General features: G+C 38.0%; 1 long non-coding RNA gene across 1 annotated transcript; it reads left to right on the forward strand.

Moving 5' to 3' along the window:
- The first annotated feature begins 1,439 nt into the window (after window positions 1–1,439).
- LOC142317271 (uncharacterized) lies at window positions 1,440–22,325 on the forward strand. Its single transcript, XR_012754694.1, has 3 exons — window positions 1,440–1,476; window positions 6,941–6,985; window positions 22,187–22,325. It is a non-coding gene; the product is annotated as an uncharacterized LOC142317271 (long non-coding RNA).
- The last annotated feature ends 573 nt before the right edge of the window (window positions 22,326–22,898 follow it).

Below are 22,898 nucleotides of genomic sequence, written 5' to 3' on the forward strand. Positions count from 1 at the left end.
CCAACAAGCACGGAGCTGATACGGCTTGGCGACCGCTAATGCTGCACCACTCGACCAGATATTGAGAAGTAGGTCCCCTCTCACAAGCAATACCTCATACCGCTTTTGATTGGTAATGTTTAAGAAGAATTACTCATCACAACTGAACAATACGATCATTTTTCGTTTAAATTTATATAACGTGAATATATGTATGGGTGGTCTGGTAGTGAATATTGGTGCTTGTTTGAAGACTCAGCAAACATAGATATTATACCAAACCGTTCCTTACTCTACGACTCGTAATGATGGATCGGTGTTTCGTCACCGGCGATGAATCTGCCAAAGAAGATATCCCGTATCCCGTTCGTTACCATAGCGATCCAAATGTTTTTGGCAGATGTCCAAGCGCGTTTTTTTATGCAACTGGGCGAATTGTTTTGGGACCCATCTTGCACGGACTTTATGAAACTCAAGTTTGTTGTCGATGATTTCATAGGGAGAACCATGACTAATTTGCAAACGATGTGCCACTTCATCGATAGTTACTCTTCTAACAAAACCATGTCACGTGCACGCTCAATGTTTTCCTCGTTTGTGGCGGTAAACGGTCGTCCGGCTACTTCGTCTTGCGTAATACTTGTGTGATCATTTTTTAATTTTTCAATCCATTCGTAGACACTCTGTTGCGGCAACACACTGCCCCGTACTGTACCGAAAGTCTTCGATGAATTTCCGTCCCTGATACACCTTCTGACCACAAAAAACGGATCGCTGAACTTTGCTCTTCTTTGGTGCAAACAGAAAGCGGAACACCCATGGTTAACGGCAGGGCAGCGATAATGGAACTAACCTAGCAGCATCGGACCTGCACAGACATAAAAATTAAACCACGCATGCGTCATCTACGCAACACGACAATACTACCAACATAAACAAGAATATAACTAAATTGCGGATTATAATTCACTTACCCTCGTACTTTCCACATGTTATTAAAAAAACGATGTATTCTACTAAATTTATATTTTGTTCATTCAAGAAACGAACAGCAGCAAAACAGTTGTTCAGATAATGAATTCTGAGTAAGAATCATAATAGAACAAGAAGGCACGCAATGTGACGAACTATTTTGAATCAAATCAATCCGTTCAAGTAATTTATCCTCATTATATTTGAGAAATGATTGCTGCAACGTAAGCAGCTGTAAAAAGTAATAAATATTTAATCGAAATTTTCACAAAATAATATCAGAAAAAATTATTTTTAAGTAGTAAAGTGACCAATAAAATTTAAGCCAAGTTAAAAAAGTAAAGGAAGAAAAAAAATATTTTAATTTATCCTCTTTTAATGACTACTTACTTTCCAATAAAAGTGGAACTCTTTTACAAGTAGTTTACTGATAGAGGTAAAATAAATCTAACATTACCTGTATTTTAATTTTTTTTCTATAATTTCCAGTGATGGCTTTATCGATCAACGTTACTTCTATGTTTCGTAAGTAATCATATTAACAAAACTATATTACTCTTAATAACATTTACTTCTCTGGTGTGTTACAGTTTTGCAGAACATAAAATATACTCATGGACATCATTTAATGTCCCGTGAAATAATTAGCGCAAATCGTGCATGCTAAACGGTTAAATAAAATTGTATAAATAAATGTTCTGAAAATCTATTTTGGGTTAGAGTGCTGAAAATCATTTTGACTATCTTTTCCAAATATAATTCAGTGAATTACTATTCCTGTGAATGTTAATTACAGTATACCTTTTAAAAGAATCTGAAAATTTTATCTCAATTATTATTCCTCAAATTCTTTAGACTCAACAAAGTCTTTATGACTTAACAAATTTATAGAAGCTCAATTGACATTAAAGGTAGTAATGACTTGCTGGACCAGGTTATTCCTTTTATTTTACAGCGTATACGACGTCTTTCTCTACACATTTCATATGCGTTTTTAAGATCAGTGCCAACTTCCGACACATCACGTAAAATTTGCGCATTTAGTTTATGATTTTTAAACTTTAACGAGTAATATATTTCGTAAATTTCAAATGCCTTAAAGTATCGTCTTTTCTTGATACGAACAGAATACCAGCTTGTAGATACACTTTGCAGTTTCTTCTTATTTTTTTTTAAATGTTGATTTTCATTCTGGTTTAGCTCTAACAAGCTCTGTGGAAACTGAGCATTCTTTGCAATCTATGAATATGTAAATTTTTTATTCTGATACAAACATAATTTAGATCGCATCAGGAATGAGTAAATATGCTGTTCAACAAAAAACAATTAAGAATCCAACATGTAACAGTTTTAATGAATTTTAAATTTATGAAAAACTTTTTTCTGAAAATTTTCAATCATAGCATTTAACTTTTATCTCCTCCCTTTACTTTTGTACATGAGTGGAGTTAACTTTATGAGTGATTAAGGCCTTTATCGGTCTTTTAAATAAATAGTAACTAGTAATACCTTTCCAACCTTAATTAGCGCTTGAATTAGAACGAGTTATTTAATCTCAGTTGAAAATTTCACTGGTTTAGATGTTTTTAATCTAAATATACGCTTTGTATCAGAATTGGCTAAAAAAAGAATGTTATTTATAATTTTTTGGTCTCATGCTATAATACTGATCAAAAAATTGTTAACTGATCAATTAATATTTATTATTATTTTTGTCTTCCTTTTTCGTTTGTCTATTTCGACTTATTTATTTGCTTGTTTTCTTTTAAAATCTATGTGAAATTCAAACCTCTAAATTAATTTAATTATTCCCAATAATTAAGTTATGTGTTACGAAAGTGTCGGTTCTGAGTTTTGTTTTTATGGGATGCTTGGCGTTTCTCCCCCCACCGCCCCATTCGGTCGCCCAAAAGTTTAAGACCGAACGTCTGTGTCACAAACGACTACTGAGGCTCGAAACAGTTTTGCGACCAGGGTCTTAAATAGCTCCTAGAGCTTACCTAACAGCGTGAGCAGACTAACCGCGGTATCATATACCACAGGCTTACGTGTCCAAACAGCTCCCTCGTCATATATTTACGAAAATGGGTAGACGCACCCCGATAAAAACTAAAAATATGTATGACAACAATAAATTAAAATTTAAGTCATCTAGACAGTAATCCGCTGACACGCCTAGGTCACTGAATACCAGCAAGTAACTGTCCAACATATTAAAGCGCTAGGGGCCTTAATTGGCTAGTGGTTAGCGATATCTCTAGGTTAACTTCCTACAGCAGTGCGGTAGGAGTCGTTCCTTTAGGTAAATTACTGATGTCGGTATAACAAACCAACCGCATCAAGGAACTCCAACACGGTCTGATAATGCGGCTCTCGCCACATTGACTCGCCGCTTGTGAATGGCCAATTTCCCCCATGACCTCTAAGTTCCAAGGTGGCACGGTCTCTGGTCCCCCCCAAGAGCAGGGCAGTCAAACATCAGGTGTTGATTTAACTGGACCCCACCTTCGACGCATAGCTCATCAGCGGTCAGGCGGAACCGAAACATATATTGGTTCAAATTAATATGATTGGTGAGCACCTGGGAATTGTGATTACCTGCATTATGATTACCGTTCCGTTTCAGTATTGGCCCGGCCCGAAACCGCATCCCAAAACCTCGGCCTCCCGGGCTCTCCAATTTCCACATGGTTGCCTGACCTATCACCACTAAATCGATTGGGAGAGACTATCCTAATACCATGGTAGTCTCGTAGGAGTTTTTTTTTTTAAAATACCTTGCATAAAATTAAGGCTCTATGCTCGGCACACCTTAAATTGGAACAAGTGCTGTAGTCATATCAGAACTATGCGCCCAAACCTGCGCGCGTAAGAGATCATGCTCACGAAGACACCTCGATACACGATTTACATTTCACGACCAGACAACCCGTAGTCCTACCGACGAATCCTCCTACGTTTATGCATTACTGAGACGACATCCGCCGCTGCTTGACTAATGTGGTTGCTAAAAAGCAACTTCTTATCAAACGAAAAAGAAAACAACACACATTTGTCTGCGCCCTTCCGAAGCAAAAACTTTGTCTTGGGCACAGAAATATTTAAATTTTGAATGTCCATCCAGCCCTCTGCAGTTGACAAGGCCGCCTGCGCCGGTCTCTTAGCTGTGATAGTGAATTACAACGAACTAAAAGGAGACAGTCATCGGCGAAAGCCTGGGACGTGACTCATTCCGGAAATATCAATCCCAGAAATTCGTTGAATACCAGGTTCAACAGCAAGGGATCGAGAACGGAACCCTGCGGTCTTCCCCTGGTAACGGATTTTTCCACAGCTTGGTACGCATCTTTAAATAGAGCTGTACGGTTAGGCAAATGGTCATGTACTACGTCCTGCAGGGCTACGGAACACTGCGGCGTTCCAACTTACAGAGGTCAGAACTCCAACATAAGGATGGAAACAAATTCGGCGATTTCCAACTCGGCAAGATCGTTTAAGATACAATCATCAATGCCAACCACTTTGTGGAGCTATACTGGCCTCAATATAGAAAAGAGTTCATCTCAATGCTTTGCCAGAGCCGTTCCACCACTAGCCTTTAAAGCAACTTACCGATTACCGGCAAGAAGCTGATGGATTGATAACTGTCGATCTCACTAGGATCCTTTCCTGGTTTAAAGAGAACCCTCATCAAAGTCACTTTCCAACAAGTCGGAAAGCAGCCCCAGATTAGACACTCCAAGAACAGCCTGCCAAGCGGCTCTCTTATGATAGGCAACAGATGGAATATCCGGTACAAGTTGGTCAATTCCCGGTGCTTTTTTCAGTTTCTTCGAGAAACTACTTGGTCTATATCAAGGTGATTTACAGCCCGTCCGCCAGGGCTGCTTCACCTTCCGGAGCATCTGGAAACAGTTTTCAGGAACGCCTGGTAAGTCGCCACAGATGATAACGTGTGGTCACGACTATTAAATCCGCAATGAACACTGGATAGCACGAGCAATGTCTTTGGCCGCTAACATGAATTTGCCAGCTGCCAGGGGTTTCGATGCATCTCGCGCATGGAGTCTTGCCATAACTTGCGTCTGGCTTCCTTGATGGCATGAGCATATTCATTAAGGGCGCCCCGTTTGATTCGCAGACCCTCGAATGGGGGGAGAACCAGACGAATGGGGCATCCAGATGACACCCAACGAATCTGAGCCAACTACGATCCGTCCTCAAAGGCTTCCTCTAATTCAGGCGTCGCCATAAGCTGTATTCTTTACAGCTCTCGCCCGAGCAATCTCATACGGCCTACACTACGTACACCCCCGACCGGATGTCCAGCAACGCTGCCTTTCACCAAAGTATAGACGGCGCACTTGGCAGGCGTAGACTTGGCTGGGTAATTGGCTACTCTGGGTCCCGGAAGAACACAGTGACCACACATGTCCAACTGCGCTTTGCTGCGGGAAGAGGTGTGACCAAAGACCTGATATTTGAAGCATCGGGCGACTTCTATATGGTCGGAAAACCTACATGAGGTCCATCCGAACACCGGGCCAATGACGTCCACCGGCCACCAAGACCTGCCGGATCTTAAGCTAGGTCGCTAAAGCTCAATGACTCTTTAAGGCTTCCTTCTTCCCCAGCTGCCAAACCACTTTGTTTTCTCTAAGGAATTAAAGCTTCTAAGGAATTCTGAGGATTCCGGGCTCCTTTACTATTATGGCTCTTGGCATATCATATACCAATATCTCCGGCCTCCGCTCGGCCAGCAATTGAGCCTTTAACCCGAATTTTCTACCGAACGTTGGCTGTGCGATATTTCCGCACAGCTCGTAGCGGTGACTTCGGCAGGATTTTTAGTGCAGTCCGCTGGTACACTTGGGCGCAGTACTGCCTTCATGGAGAAATCTGAGACCTCCTTATCGGAGGACCGTGGTCTTTGCGGAGACCTACCGAGTGACCTCGACTGGAAGGGGTCGCCAGCAACCAAGTCCTTGGCTATGAAAACAATACAAGGTCCTCTAAGCAATCTCCCCCGGACTGCGCCATAGCGTCTGAAAAACAAAAACAACGACTATACTGCCAGGCAATACAATAACAGTCTGAATGTACATATCACATAACACAAGGTAAGGTGAGCGTCTAGCAGTGAACTATCCAGAGCAAGGCCACCTATTCTCACGTAGAACCGCTCGTAACGTCAAAAGCTAACAGCTTCTAGATCAGATCCCGAAAAAGCCGGAGGATCGAAAATATTATTGGCCTCACGAACATAAGAACGGCGACATGATGCAACACAAAGGAAACGTCCTTACTTATCCGACAGTGTGACTCCTGCAACACACTACGCAGCTGTGTAACCTAAACTACATAACAACGCAAGTTTACCGACCACCACTGATCGTTGTCAGCCCCGAACGACGTGAACGCAGAACCACTGCACTTATAGAAGCAAATCGCTATCGGTAGCAGTAAACACAAGTTATACAGCACGGCACCAGAGGTCGAGAAGTGAAAGATAAAGAATGTTCTTTTGTGGGTTTAAATAAGTTTGTTATCATTTCCTATCTAACGTTTACATTTATAGAATATATCTTAATTACCTCTCCTTCTCATTATAATAATCGATAAAGAACTTTATCAGATCATGAATTTCTTAGAATTTTGCTAGTTAAATATAAATTACTAATTGGATAGATTTCATTCTACTGTCTTATTTAAGATTTTTTCTTAGAATAGAGTAATTTCCTTTTAGTCTGTCCTATAGTTTTTATCTTTACTTGTATTTTTTTACTATTAAATAAATCTATAGGTTCTTGCTTTTAACAAGTCGTCTTCATTTTTTCAATTTTCGCTTTAAATTGCTATTAGGTAAAACAAAGAGTACGTTAGAAAGTTGTGTCAGTATCGATTCAGTATATGTCAGTATTCGATATCGGTAAGTCGAATAGTAAAATTAGATAAATATTTACTCATCATTTTTTTGTGTGTGTTTCAGAGATGAATACAATCTAGAGAATACTGTTGAAAAGAATGATATGAGGTAAGTATTAATTTACTCGCTAACTGAGTTTGATGTTCTTATAGCATAATTTTGTAGATTATATCCATTAATATTTTGTTCACAGTTACATGATTATTTTTATTGTTTTCATTGGCTAAGAGAAACACGAAATGGCTTGAACAAAATAAACATTTGTTTGTACCGTTATACGCTAGGTGAAAGACAATTAGTTCTGGTGAATGTTTGTTTGTTCCTCTGGCACTCTCGAAAAAGAGTACGTGTTTTCGACTGATTTATATCAAACAATTTCCCTAAACTTTGTAAGGAGTAAAAAACTGATGAAACAAAGTGATGATCGGTGAATGAATTTTCCCTGATTCTAAATATCAACTATTTTTTATGCCAACAAATGTAATGAATAATAAAATTGATTTAGGAAGGGATGTTAGGTGTTGCCACGATAGACAGCTTGTGTTCGAATTTTTACTTCTTTTATTGACTTTAAGTATTTAATTTACAGATGTTGCAGATACTTCAAATCCCTTTCTTGCTATCTACAAATACACATTATAACAAATTACTTTTATTGCTGCTTGCAAAAACTATTTGAACTTTCAAATTGAAACCCTCGTTTTTTTAAATTTTACCCTAGTATTTATTGCATTAATATCTGTGACTCAGATTATTAAAAAAACGATCATTGGTGCTATACTTAGAAAAAGTAGTAAACCTATATTTTACTCTTGTACGAAAATAAAGATTTACGAAGTAATGGTATTCGATGAATTAAAACTGAAGAGTTGAACTCGCATTTTAATATTTTGAATTTTTCAAAAAGAGTAAGATAGTATATTTACCTATGAAGGTATAGATACTTCATTAGAGACATTATTCAAACTTTGCTACGAGAAAAACCATGTAATAAAAAAAAAAAATTATTCCAGATATGGAAAAAACCGTGTCTATTTCATTAACCACACTGAAATATAGAAATACTGGAATGTGCACTTGCGTTAGAAATCCATGCCAACAAAGATAGCTGATTTAGAGGTATACCTCTCTTTGTCTACAGTCCGCTCAAAAAGTTTTTTTTACGATCTCTCTCATCACAAATCGGAAGTTATCTTTCATAATTCAAGTTATTGTAGAAAGTTTTTATAAAAAGATTTATATGATAAAATGATTAACTCAAAATTTATTTAATATTCATAAGCATTGAAATTTTTCTATTAATTAAATAGAATTATGAGATTTTATCACTTAATATTAACTACAATTAAGTTTTTAAGGAATTACTTTCTGAAGGGACGGTACGTTAGGTACAATGCACTGCACTGTGCGACAATGAAAACTATACCTCTAAATCTATCTGTCTCACGTTCGTTTTCCGCTCACGTTGGACATAGGCAGTTCCCATTCCAGTATTTCTATATTTCAGTGATTAACCAGATTCGTTAGGAAAACCTATCTTGTTGGTCTAGTGGTGAACGCGTCTTCCCAATTCGGCTTATTTGGAAGTCGAGAGTTCCAGCGTTCAAGTCCTAGTAATGGCAGTTACTTTTATACGGATTTGAATACTAAATGGTGGATAACGGTGTTCTTTAGCGGTTGGGTTTCAGTTAACCACACATCTCAGATATGATCGAACTGAGACTGTGCAAGACTACACTTCATTTACACTCAAGTATATCATCCTCTGAAATAATACCTAAACGGTAATTCCCGGGGACTATACAAGAATAAGAAAAAGAAAGATTCGTTAAGAAAATTCCATTGACATGGTTACACGAAAATTAATTATGAAAGGTGGCAAAACGAATTTCTTAATTATAATGTTTCCTTGGTATTTTTGAAAAGGATTAGTTGACTTCTCACCTTAATGAAGTTAATGAATCTGGTTACGTTTCATGCTTCATTTTGTTTCATGTTTTTCGATGATTGTATAAAGGTTTTCTTATTTGCAAATGTTGTGTGTTGTTCTTTAATTTTGGTTTAATATATCCAACAAAGACTAATCATTAAATATGATTGTTTTGAGAATTTCATACAATAAAAAATTATAAATGAAAGGAAAAGTACTTTCTTATGTAAAGTAACAAAAAATAGCTCCAAATTTTTACATATTTTGTTAAATATACAGTAATTACAATGTTTTAAATTTGATGAATTTTTAATAGTTAGGCCTATATTTTTTTTGTCTTCAGTCATTTGAGTGGTTTGATGCAGTTGTCCGAGATCCACTATCTAGTGCTAGTCGTATTATTTCAGTAACCGCTACATCCTACATCCTACATTCCTAAAAATTTGTTTTACATATTCCAAACGTTGTCTGCTTGCACGATGTTTTCCTTCTGCCTGTCCCTCCAATATTAAAGCTACTATTCCAGGATGCTTTAATATGTGGCCTATAAGTCTGTCTCTTCTTTTAACTATATTTTTCCAAATGTTTCTTTCTTTAACAACACCTCTTCATTTGTCATTTTATCCACCTATCTTATTTTTAACATTCTTCTGTTGCGCCATATTTCAAAAGCTTCTAATATTTCCTTCTCACATACTCCGATCGTCCAAGTTTCATTTCCATATAAAGACACAATCCAAACAAATACTTTGAAAAATCTTTTTCTGATCTTTAAATTAATTGTTGATGTAAATAAATTATATTTCTCACTGAAGGCTCGTTTCACCTCTGCTATTCGGCATTTTATATCGCTCCTGCTTCATTCATCTTTAGTAATTTTACTTCCCAAATATCAAAATTCTTCTACCTCCATAAACTTTTCTCTTCCTATTTTTACATTCACTGGTCCATCTTCGTTATTTCTACTACATTTCATTACTTTCATTTTGTTTCATTCGGTAGTTCATGTCCAGAAATTCATCCATGCCGTTCATTGTTTCTTCTAAATCTTTTTTACTCTCAGCTAGAATTACTATATCATCGGCAAATCGTAGCTTCTTTTGTTTTCACCTTGTACGTTTACTCCGAATCTAAATTTTTCTTTAACATTATTAACAGCTAATTCTACGTATAGATTAAAAGTAATGGGAAGAGGAAATATGCTTGTTGGACTCCCTTTTTTATTAGGGCTTCTTTCTTATGTTCTTCATTTATTACTGCTACTGTTTGGTTCCTGTAAATTTGAACAATTAGTCTTCTATCTCTAAACATGAACCCAATTTTATTAAAATGCTGAACATTTTTTCCAGTCCGCGATGTCGCATGCCTTTTCTAGGTTTATAAATGCCAAGAATGTTGGTTTGCTTTTCTTTAATCTTCCTTGTACTATTAATATGAGCGCTAAAATTTCTTCCCTTGTCCCTATACTTTTCCTGAAATCAGATTGGTCTTTCATTACACTTCTTCCACTCTCCTCTCAATTATTCTGTACAGAATTATAGTTAAGATTTTTGATTAAGCTAATTGTTATGTATCTTTCACATTTATCTGCTCCTGCTTTCTTTGATATCATGACAATTACACTCTTTTTGAAGTCTGACGGAACTTCCCCTTCTTCGTAATTATTACTCACCAGTTTGTATAATCTATCTACTGCTTCCTCACCAGCACTGCGAAGTAATTCTGCAGTGCAGGTGAGGAAGCAAGAGATTTCGTTTATTCCAGGAGCCTTTCTGCCATTCAAATCTTTTAATGAACTGTTAAATTCAGATCTCAGTATTGTTTTTCCCCTTTCATTCCCTTCGACATCCTCTTCTTTCTCTATAACACCATTTTCTAATTCATTTCCTCCGCCTAACTCTTCAATATATTCCACCCACCTATCGACTTTTCCTTTCGTACTATAAATTGGTGTATCACTTTGTTTATTAGATTTTAATTTATGTACCCCAAAATGTTTCTTGACTTTCCTGTATGCTCCGTCTATTTTACCAGTGATCATTTATCTTTCAACTTCTGAAAACTTTTCTTTAATCTATTCTTCTTTCGCTAGTTTGCACTTCCTGTTCTTAGTATTTCTTAATTGTAGTTTGGTATTGTTCGTGTTTGTTGCGTGCTGATGTATGTTGATGTGTGAATGTGAAGTAGTGGTGATTCTTTCATGCGTAGTTCAGTGCGTGGTGAGATATTGTGAAAGACGGATGTGTGTGCCGTCTTAAGCATTCATAGTGTTAAAATGTTACAATATCTTAAATATTTAAATGTTACATAGTATTGCAATGTCTTAGTATTCATTACAATAAACATGTTATACAGTCCACTATTTTGTGTGTTCATTTAGTGAAAAAACAAAACATTTTTTGGTCATCCGCGGGCCGGATATCTGAAACAGTGAATATAGTGAAATCACAATTAACCAGAGTGAGCACGGTCAAGGAGCAAATCATTATATGTTTTTTTATTCAAGTTATAACAAGACGTGGGTTCGCGTTCGTCTGTCGTCTGTCGATGCGTAATCGGCTGTAGTAATATGATTAGTATGCAGACTTTGAGATGGCGTGCAGGCTTATCAGTTAGCAGTCGGAGAGATAAGTTGCTAATTCTAAGTTATTTTCATCACCAATTTATTTATTATTCCATGTTATCGTTTTATTTAAAATTATTCCTATGATTTTCTTACATTCTTACTTTATATTCCTTTTTGCATTCTATTTAATTCACATTCCTGATTGTTTTCTTTCTTGGTTAGTATAGTGTGCGTAAAAAATAAAAAATGTCAGTTCTGGTGCAATTAAAAAGGGATCTTGGAAGACTCAAGGCCAAGGACACTAGATTTCGAAAACAGATATTTCAGATTAGTTGAAGATGTTCAATTGTTTATAGATCAAAATTCAGTTAAATCGAGTACACAATCTTTTAGTGAATGTGTGGAAGCATCATGCCCGGTAAAACTCGCTCCAATTAACCTTCACGTTTTCCATGGTCAATACGATGAGTTGGCCTCTTTTTCAAGTACGTTCTCATCTGTTATTGATGAAAATCTTTTACTCTCAGGGGTACAAAAATTTTAGTATCTTAAATCGGCATTAAAAGGTGAAGCATCTTCGATACTTTTAGCTTTACAAGGGACATCGAACAATTATAAAATAGCGTGGAAGCTTTTAAAATCCAGATACGAAAACAAACGATACTTAGTCAATAAACACATGAAAGCTTTGTTTAACCAGGAAAAAATTGAGAAAGCGACTGCAAATAGTTTTCGACACCTAATAGATAATACCCAAAAACATATTAGGGCACTTCAAGGTTTAGGCCAACCCATTAAGCACTGGGATACTGCAATGGTTCATTTAATGACTAAACAGCTAGACAATACAACTTTTTGTGAGTGGGAGGCATCAAATAGAAGCAATGAGATTCCTACATTAGCTGAGTTAATAAATTTTTTGGAACAAAAATGTCAGGTGTTAGAAGCAATGGAAGATAAAAACATAGTGAAACGTTCTCAGACTACGCCTAGTTTCGATCATGGTAGATTTAAGTCATCAAATAATTATAAAAATTTGTCAGTAAATTATGTATCCTCTTTAAACAAATGTGCATTGTGTGAAAAATTCCATCCTATTTATTCGTGTGAGAAGTACTTATCTTCATCAGCGTCAGCTAAGGAAAAAGAGGTGAAAAGATTGAAATTGTGTTTCAATTGTAAAGCACAACACTGTTGCACTTTCCGCAGTCACAGATACTTGGTAAGGTAAAAATGTCAGGTAACCACTCAAGTGGCGATATACAAGGGGGTGAGGCAAACAATGACAAGGTTCAGCCTACAACTGTGGCTCATTGGAATTCAAATCAAGTAAATATTGCTGTGCTATTATCCACAGCAGTAGTAGGAATTGTTGACAAACGAGGTGTTCCTCATTTATGTAGAGTTCTTTTAGATTCAGGGAGCCAAAGCAATTTTATAAGAGAAAAATTTGTAAAAATATTAGGGTTGACACAGAGTAGGAGTAATATTGCAGTAAGTGGCTTGTTCCACCACACAAAACGACACAGTGTACTCAATGTAAAATTAAATCGCGGGTAACTCCTTTTTCAATAACTATTAATTGCATAGTTTTAAAATCAATAACCCAACCAATTCCAACATTTTCAATTGTCAAAGATGAGATTAAAATTCCATCAAATTTGCAATTAGCCTACCCAGAATTTCATAAGTCATCCGACATTGATCTCCTTATTGGAGCAGAACATTTCTTCAATCTATTATGTGATGAAAGAATCAAACCGACTGGAACAGCATTAGTATTTCAAAATACTGTGTTTGGGTGGATCCTGTCGGGAAAGATCAAGACAAATTAGGTGGCTGGTGCAGCAGTATGTTGTAACAATTTTTGAAGGTAGAAGAGATTGATCACACTGTCAATCGTTCCCGATCAAATGCTGAAATTGAATGTGAAAACCATTTTGTAAGAACACTCAGTCGTGATGCAGATGTCAGATTTGTTGTAAGCTTGCCAATTGAAACTCCAGAAAAGTTAGGCAACGGGCGAGAAACATCAGTGCGTCGATTGAAGGCTTTAGAACGACGATTCAATCATAAAGTCGAACTAAAGAAAAAATATAGTGAATTCATGAAGGAATACGTGAAGTTAGGTCATATGAGATTGTTGTCTGAAGGTGCAAAAAATCAACAGCTCGTTTCGTAATTTTATTTACCCCATCACGCTGTAATAAATGAATCTAGTTAAACCAACAAACTCTGCGTTGTTTACGATGGAAGCTGCAAGACTTCAAGTGGAGTCTCATTAAACGACATCCGGTTGTCACTGTTGCACCAACAGTGCAGGATGAATTATTTGACATATTACTGAGATTCAGGAAGCATCAATTTGTCTTCACATCTGACATAGAGAAAATGTATCGGCAGATAAGAGTGAGTGAAAATAATGTTGATTTTCAAAGAATTGTGTGGCGAGTAGATTCAAATGAACCGATACAAACATATCAACTAATGACCGTCACATATAGAACAGCAGCGGCTTCATATTTTGCATTCAGGAGCTTACAACAATTGGCAACAATTGAAAACATAAAATATCCAAGGGCATCACAAGTGCTTCAATCTGATTTTTATGTGGATGATCTGCTCTCAGGTGCGGATTCAATAGAAGAGGCAAGAAGGATTCAAAATGAACTTATCACAATGCTACAAGGTGCAGGATTTCATTTAAGGAAATGGTGTGGAAATCATCCACAACTGTTAGATAATATACCCGAGAAGCATAAACAACAGCATTTCATTGGTCCTTGGGCAGATGAATCTCAGCCTATTAAGATGTTAGGTATCATGTGGGATGCAAAAGGTGACAATTTCATGTTTATGACTAAGGTATATGTGCAGCCATTAATTACCAAAAGAAATGTGCTTGGAAGAACAGCTTCGTTGTTTGATCCATTGGGACTGTTAGCACCAGTAATAGTGAACGCAAAGGCTTTCATGCAGCAACTTTGGGGGCTGAAGGTTAGATATGATAATTCACTATCAGATCAACTGCAATTATCTTGGAACAATTTTGTGTCCAAATTATCATTACTCGAATTGTTGCGTATACCTCGTAAGGTTTGTGCAGACAATGAGACAAACATACAGATTCATGGGTTTTGTGATACCTCTACTGTGGCTTACGGCCCATGCATTTATTTGTGATGTGAGTATTTGGGGTTTCAAGTAACCAGCAAAAGTGTTTTACGTACGTTACATCCATTTTGTAACAAAGATAACATAATCCGTGTTAGTGGAAGGTTGAGGCTTTCAGATTTAAAATTTGCTCAACAACATCCAATTGTGTTGCCTGCAAAACATCAATTGACCAATCTAATCATGAAACATGAGCATATCAGGCAGCTGCTTGCTGGCCCTCAACTATCGCTTGCGTCAATTCGGAGAAGGTTTTGGCCTCTGAATGGACGTAATACTGCAAGGAAGATTGTACATGAGTGTGTCACCTGCTTTAAGGTCAAACCTAAAAATTGCAACCAGTTAATGGGAGAACTTCCAAGAGAACGTTTACAGCCTACTCGGCCATTCCTAAATACTGGCATTGACTATTGTGAGCCAGTTATGGTACGAGCAAGCAGAAGGAGGGGAATTACTCCAGACAAGGCGTATATTGCACTTTTTGTCTGTATGGCAACAAAGGCTGTACATTTAGAGGTAGTAGGAGATTTAACAACAGAGTCATTCCTTGGAGCTCTTAAAAGATTTATGTCAAGACGGGGAAAGGTGTCTCAATAGTTTTCGGACAATGCCACCAATTTCATTGGTGCCAACAAGGAACTTGAGGGTCTTAGAACTTTATTTAACAGCAATGATCACAAGGAGAAATTAGAAAGGTGGCTAGTTCAAGATAACATTACATGGAACTTTATACCTCCACGAGCACCCCATTTCGGTGGATTATGGGAAGCTGCTGTGAAGTCCCTAAAATTCCACCTGAGAAGAATCATAGGCAATGCTACCCTCACATATGAAGAAATGTACACTATACTAACCATGATAGAAGCATGTTTAAACTCCCGTCCTATTTATCCTTTATCCAGTGATCCCAATGATTTACTTCCATTAACTCCTGGACACTTCTTAATTGGCGATGTAATAACTTCTCCCGTAGAGCCAGATCTACAATCAACATCAATGAACCGACTCAACAGATGGCAGGTGGTGCAGCGGTCTTCAACATTTTTGGTCCAAATGGTCAAAAGAATATATCACTGGCCTTCAGCAGAGAGTAAAGTGGCAATCTCCATCTAAAAAATTGTTAGTTGGCAATCTGGTCATAATTAAGGAGGATAACTTAACCCCACTTAGATGGAACATGGGACGCATACTTCAACTTCATCCAGGGAAGGACGGATGTGTCAGGGTTGCAACAGTTAGAACTCCAAATAGTGTTCTTAAAAGAGCTATTACTAGACTGTCAATTACCACTTCAAGAATAGACTACCATACAAATTTACATTTTTTTTTATCATTTGAAGGTGGCCATTCAAGGTGGGGGGTACGTTTGGTATCGTTTGTGTTTGTTGTGTGCTGATGTATGTTGATGTGTGAGTGTGAGGTAGTGGGGATTCTTTGGTGCGTAGTTCAGTGCGTGGTGAGATATTGTGAAAGACGGATGTGTGTGCCGTCTTAAGCATTCATAGTGTTAAAATGTTACAATATTTTAAATATTTAAATGTTACATAGTATTACAATGTCTTAGTATACATTACAATAAAAATGTTATACAGTCCACTATTGTGTGTGTTCATTTAGTGAAAAAACAAAACAATTGTCAATACTTCCTTTATGATCTCCATTACTAGCATTCTTATATTTTCTATGTTCATCCATGAGGTGCAATATATCCTCTGAAATGTCTGCTCCAGGGTAAGTTTTGTAGTCGACGAGTTGATTTTTAAGTCTTTGCTTAAACATGATATAATCTATCTCATACCTTGAAGTATCACCTAGATTTTTCCATGTGTATATTCTTCTATTATGATTTGCAAACTGGGTGATGGCAATTACTAAATTATACTTCATGTAAAGCTCAATGAATCGGTCCCCTCTTTCATTCCTTTTGCCCAGCCCGTATTCACCCACTATATTTCCTTCCTTGCCTTTTCCATTGCTTGAATTTCAATCTTCAACTATTATTAAATAGTTGAAGCCGTCCCTTTTATGTGTTTAATTGCTTCGTCTATTTCCTCGTATTCACACTCTACCTCATCATCATGAGCGCTTGTACGCACATAGTCGTTAACAATCGTTGTCGGTTTAGGTTTTGATTTTATCCTTGTTACAATGATTCTATCGTTACGCATTTTGAAATGCTCTACTCTCTGCCCTATCTACTTGCCTTTTCTTCATAAGAAACCTATTCCTGCCTGCTTTGTATTTGAGACTGAGTTAATTATTTTAAAATCCCCTGACCTAAAGTCGTTTTCCTCTTCGCACCGAAACTTGCTAATTCCTAGTACATCTACATTTATCCTATCCATTTCCATCATTAAATTTTCTAACCTACCAACCTTTTTTAGACTTCTAACATTCCACCTTCCGACTCGTAGAATGTTATTTTTTAATTTTCCGAACGGGGGACTTGTTTACCTGCGGAATATTTTACCAAGGTACGCGCCATCCATCTTTGTTATACGAAAATGCAGAAAGCTACATTTTCTTGGAAAAAACAGCAGTTGCAGTTTTCCATTGCTTTCAGCTCGCAGTACTCAGAAGACTGAGTGATGTTGATATGGCCGTTTAAATCGTCCTGAAGTACTCCGTTAACAACTACCGAAAGAGCTGGCCTCTCTGTACTCTTTCAGAGGCCAGTCCGCCAGGGAGGGGGACTGGCCGAAATTCTCCTCTTTGTTGGAGTCCAGACTGGAGATTTTTTCTCGTGACCTCCGATACATTCTCTCGATTTTCTCGATGCAGTCTCCAATACACGGATCTGGGAACCAGATCCCGCCTCACACCTCACAGACGAACAGCATGTCTGAATGCTGTTCGGAGGTGAGCACTCCGATACATTCAGACATGCTGTTCGTCTGTGAGGTGTGAGGCGGGATCTGGTTCCCAGATCCGGACAAGTATCCAGTACGCGATCATGCGGCGGTGGGGAGGGACGAGCTGTGTGCGGTATATGGATCGATGTAGCTATGATACAATGGTATTAATACACACACATGGCCACTGTTCTATACCATCGTTGCAGTCTCCAATACACGATTGCCTATCCGGCCCCTTCCCTCTTCATTTTCTCTCTTCTCTCTCTCCAACCGTTTTTGTATATAAATAACGAGCGCGGTACGCCGCTTATATCACATATGAAGCAACTACATATCTGTGTACGTTTGAGCGATAGCAAAATTATTTTAACAAAAACCAATATTGAAAATATGCAATCTGTCGACGATCTGTTGAAGGCAAGAAAAAACAAACGCTTCCGTGCACCACGGCTGGGCGATCCGGCGACTTCATATAAAGAGGAGGAGGATTTTATTACAACGCCGGAGGAAAGCATCTCTGAATGTATCGGAGGTTCCGGAGCAGGTTAATGTCGCGACCGACATTAGATGTCATAGTAGAAAATTTCACTTCTGCGGTGGTGGCAGCGGCTGAAGCCGCCAATCCTAGAGGCACAGTCCTGGAACATATATCTGGTTGTTGGTCTCGGTATTTGACAGCAATGAAGCGGTCTGTGAAACGAGTCAGAAAGGCTGCGCAACGAGATGGTGATCCCGATCGGCCTGCAGCCCAAACTGCAGATATAATTTATGTACCCCAAAATTTTTCTTAACTTTCCTGTATGCTCCGTCTATTTTACCAATGTTTATTTATCTTTCCACTTCTGAAGACTTTTGTTTAATCTATTCTTCTTTCGCTAGTTTGCAATTCCTGTTTATAGTATTTCTTAATTGTTGAGAGTTCCTTTACGATCGCTATTACTAGCATTCTTATATATTCTACGTTCATCCATGAGCTGCAATATATCCATGATATATCATCATGATTATATAATGGTTGTCGTGTCATCGCTCAGAGCGAGGGCTAGGTATTTTCATAGCACTATTTCCTCCAAGCGTAACTCCTAGCGCTCCTCCCTTCAAGAGCAAGGGAATAGAGATTCTTGGGGCATTGTGTATAGAGCCCTTGGACATAAGCGCAGGAAAGATGTACTCCTGACAGCTTTGTCAACCCGCGAGGGTGTGGTAATTGATAAGGAGCGTGTCCTTAATATTTTTCTGAATGATTTGCTCCCGGATAACAATATGGTGGGTGAGGTTTCCTACTACTGGCGTGTCAGGAGGGTTGTCGCAATTTTCGAAACCGAAATACAATCTTCTGAGATCACTGAGGCGGAAGTGCGCCAGGTGATCTGTTGCATGGCACGGCACAAGACCCCCAGATATGATTGTATAACTGTGGAGCTCTTCGTCCGAGCGCTTCCAGAGGTCCTTAGTCCTCTACCATAATAGGTTGCTCTTCGCAGGCCACTTTCCGGCGTGTTGGAAGCGTGGTGTTGTTGTTCAAAGTTGGCGACAAAGATCCTACTGTTAGGTCTTCTTGTCGCCCACTAACGCTCTTACCCGTGATTGGAGAGATTTTTGAGAAGGTCCAATATTTGCTTATGAATGTTAAATTGGCCACTGATCATTTGTTTTTCACTGGGCAAGAGCACTGAGGATGCCGTACTAAAGTTGATGGATATAGCTTCCTCTAGACCATGTAAATATGTATTTCGGATTTTTTTGGACATATCCGGAGCATTTAACAACTTATGGTAGCCCTCTGCTCTGTTTAAGATGAAGAAGCGTAAGTGTACACGAAATTAACTAGAAGTGCTCTAAAGTTATTTCAAACATCGGACCGTTGCTTTGCTGATGGTGATGGCGCCTTAACTAAAGCATGCCCTCAGGGCAGTGTTCTGAGTCCCCTTCACTGGATCATAGAATTTGATTCGATGTTGCGTTTAAGGTTGCCATGTGGTTGTCGTGTCATCGCTTATGCTGACAACGCGCTGCTACTGATTGAAGGGGTTCGCTAACGAGGTAGAATTCCGAGCTGCTCGTGCTTGTGAGTCACTCTGTGGGATCTCCAGCATTAGATGATTTTCAGCCCAGAGAATAACACAAAGATGTTGCTTAAGGGCCGATTGGCTGTGCTTCGCGGCGAATCCGGGTTCGGATGGCTGGTCTTCCCATTCAGTACGTTACGACTCAAAAATATCTGGGTGTTATTCTAGATGAGAATTTTTGATTCAAGGGACATCTACAGTATGCTGAAAAAAAGGCTGCTGATACTTTTTATGGAATCCGTACAGTTATTTATCCAGATTGGGGGTTGAATTTCTGTACTATGCGTATCCTTTACAAAGGTGTCAGCGAAGATATTATGCTGTATGCTGCACCTGTTTGGGCTCATCCCATGGTTTTTAGGTATTGCGCAAACATTTTGCCACGTGCCCAACGACTCCTCTTGCTGGCTTTTATAGCCGGTTCCAGAACAGTTTCGGGGGAGGAAGTTTGTGTTATAGGAGGAGTCAAACCAGTAGATATTTTGGCTAATGATTGTAAGGAACGCTACATTTCCAAGGTAAATAAGCTATTGACGTCAGAAAGAAAACAGGAGATTGGGCAAGTCAGGTGGGGCTAATCCTCCACAGGTCGCTACACGCATGGTATAATTCCTATAGTGTATAATTTAGGTGCGATTAGATGGGTCTCCCCCAATCGGTATATCACACAGATTCTCTCCGAACATAGTGCCTTTCGGGCGAGTTTGGCTAGGTTTCGTTTGGTGGATTCGAGTCAATAGCCGGATTGCGGGACTGATGATACAGTGGACCATGTCCTGTACGTCTATCCCTGATACGAGGTTGAACGTTCACGAGCTGTTAGGGAACTTGAGAGAATAGATTCCTTTCTGTATGTCCGTCCCAACTGGATGATCCCCGAAGAATGGGCTATAGTGGCTGCTTTTCTTCGCGCCCTTGCGATTTGTAGGTCTGCAGAGGGAGTTTGATCGAGGTACTTGTCGTGGTAGGATCCCGGGTGGCTAGAGTTCTGGCTTAGGCATTGGATTGGATGGAGTTATGCACATTGGCATCGTGCCATGGTTATATTGGCACTATTTGTGATTCTATTTGGGGTTCCCCCTGGTGGTGGTGGCTGGCTGCCTGGGTTTGGTAGCCCGTGCGACCGGGGCCGTGGCTTCCCTCCTCCGGTATGGTCCTGATCGTGACTTGATAATGCCTCGTGAGACACTATGATGGGACAAGATAGGGGTGCAGGGGTTGTCCCCGGCTCCTACGTGGACCGGAATGGGGTTGCGTTCCCATTGTTAGGTGACCTAAACTAGTTGACTTATTTGGGTATAGGTCTAAATTTCTATGTTGCCTATAACATAATTTTGATTGGTGTGATTGTAGCACTGATTTAACTTTAAACTCGTTCGTGTTCTGAAGCATTTACAGTCACGAAAAATCTCCAAATCTCCACGGGGTGCGCGGTCGGTTAGTTAGTCAAATCTCCACGTGTTGTCAAATCTCCACGGGGTGCGCGGTTTCGGTTAGTTAGTTTGAGGGTATCGTGTTAGGTTGGATGTGAAGATGTCCGTTTAAGGCCTACGTGAAGGCGAAATTTGATATATATTTACTGATGGAAAAGTCTGCCAAGGCATTTACATCGGTGGTCTCCAGACCGAGGCCTAGCTGATGACTGTGAGATGCAATCAGTTAGAGGGTCTAAAGACGACCTCCAGTAAAGGGAAAGGTGAGGGGATGGTGTGGCGAGCGGTGACGTCACAAGGATGTTTCTTCTCCCTACGGGGTTGGGTTGGCCTCTTTCAGGAATCATTCCTTAGTCTGGCTCTCAACAGATACCTCTCCGATATGGTTGCACCTTCGGTCCAGCTACTGTGTATCACTGAGAACACAAGCCCCCTCACCATCGGCAAAGTCTTATGATTCATTGAGGGAGTAGCCTATATTTTATAAACAATAAAGATATTTCATGTTTTTTATTAGGTTTTGAGAAGTTTCATATAGCGGAAGATAATAAATAAAATAAAACTGTAGCTCCAAGTATACTAAATTTTTATTAAATACACATTAATCACAATAGTTTTAAATTTTATTAATTGTAATAAAATATTTTTTCAATAATAACTTTTGGTATTTTTTTATTTTAGGCTCCTTAAAAGAAAATATTTTTAGTCCCCTTAAAATGATATAGGAAATTTAAAACAACAGGGAATTAATTTAAACCTATGACCAGGTGTTCCCGAAAACAACTGTGACCTAGCTGAACCGGTAAGACAAGTTGGCTGTAGATCGACGCAAACAAAACTTAGTTGGCATTGTGACTGTCCGACAAGACCTGAGAGACAGGTGACGTACGTATGAAACAAAATGAGTAGAAGGGGATTATAGTGACCAGTGTGACTACCCTAAAGATTGCAAAGGATTAATTAATTTTGTGTCTGTTAATTAAGTTTTCTTTAATCTTAAAATGTTACTTCCAACTTGCTTTACTTTATTTAAACTTGACTTCCATATCAAAAATAATATTAATGATTTGAACAATTAAATTTGTAATGAATTTTTTTTCTGTTTATACAATACCAACTTTGCAGCTGGGAGAAATTACAATTTTTTTTTGTTTTTGTAAAATTATAACAAATTTTAATATTCATTTTTTATAAAGCCAAAATTGAATTTAAAATATTTTGTAAAAAATTCTAATTCATTTTAATATTTTAACTCACCTTCATTATTTTTTATGTTTTTTAGTTGCTTCTTACAATCAAGCACACCGAAAAAACCGGATAACTTTAATTACATACGGAAGACGACGGGAAAAGAAGAAAATTTTAGCGGATTATATTTTGAACTATATTTTTCCTACATCTGTAGATTATATGTAACAGTAAGTAGATTAATATGGATCCTGTGTTTGTGTGTGTGCGCGCGCGCTCGAGTTACGAGTGTGTGTAGATATTACACCACTTACACACGCTAAAAAGAGAGAGAACAATTTTTCTGACTTTTAATTTTTTGGATAAGTGAATGATATTAGCATAATGAAATGTTTTTTTTTATATTAACTGTAATTTTGGATTACAGTTTTAACATGGATACATTTAAACTATTTTTTATTTTATAATTTTTTTTCTATAAAATATTTCTTTAAGACCAAAATTGATCGAGGTTTAAAACCTTTCTTAACTGAGTACACATTTTCAGTATGTTTGTTCTTATATTTCACATGATTTAACTGTAATAAAATATCACCTACAAAGTTTAATATTTATTAAAATTTTAACGTTTATTATTTTTTTTTATTTATTTTTTTTTTAAATTGCGGATATAAATCATGATTGTTTTAATGAATTTGATGGAACGTATGGGTTAACTAGAATTAATTTTCCGGCTTTCAACTGCAATCAATTTTTTTCTACTTATCTATTTTTATTTATTTTACGTTTCATTGCAAAATACTACA

The sequence above is a fragment of the Lycorma delicatula genome, chromosome 1 (genome assembly GCF_047948215.1).
Source record: "Lycorma delicatula isolate Av1 chromosome 1, ASM4794821v1, whole genome shotgun sequence".
Classification (NCBI taxonomy): domain Eukaryota; kingdom Metazoa; phylum Arthropoda; class Insecta; order Hemiptera; family Fulgoridae; genus Lycorma; species Lycorma delicatula.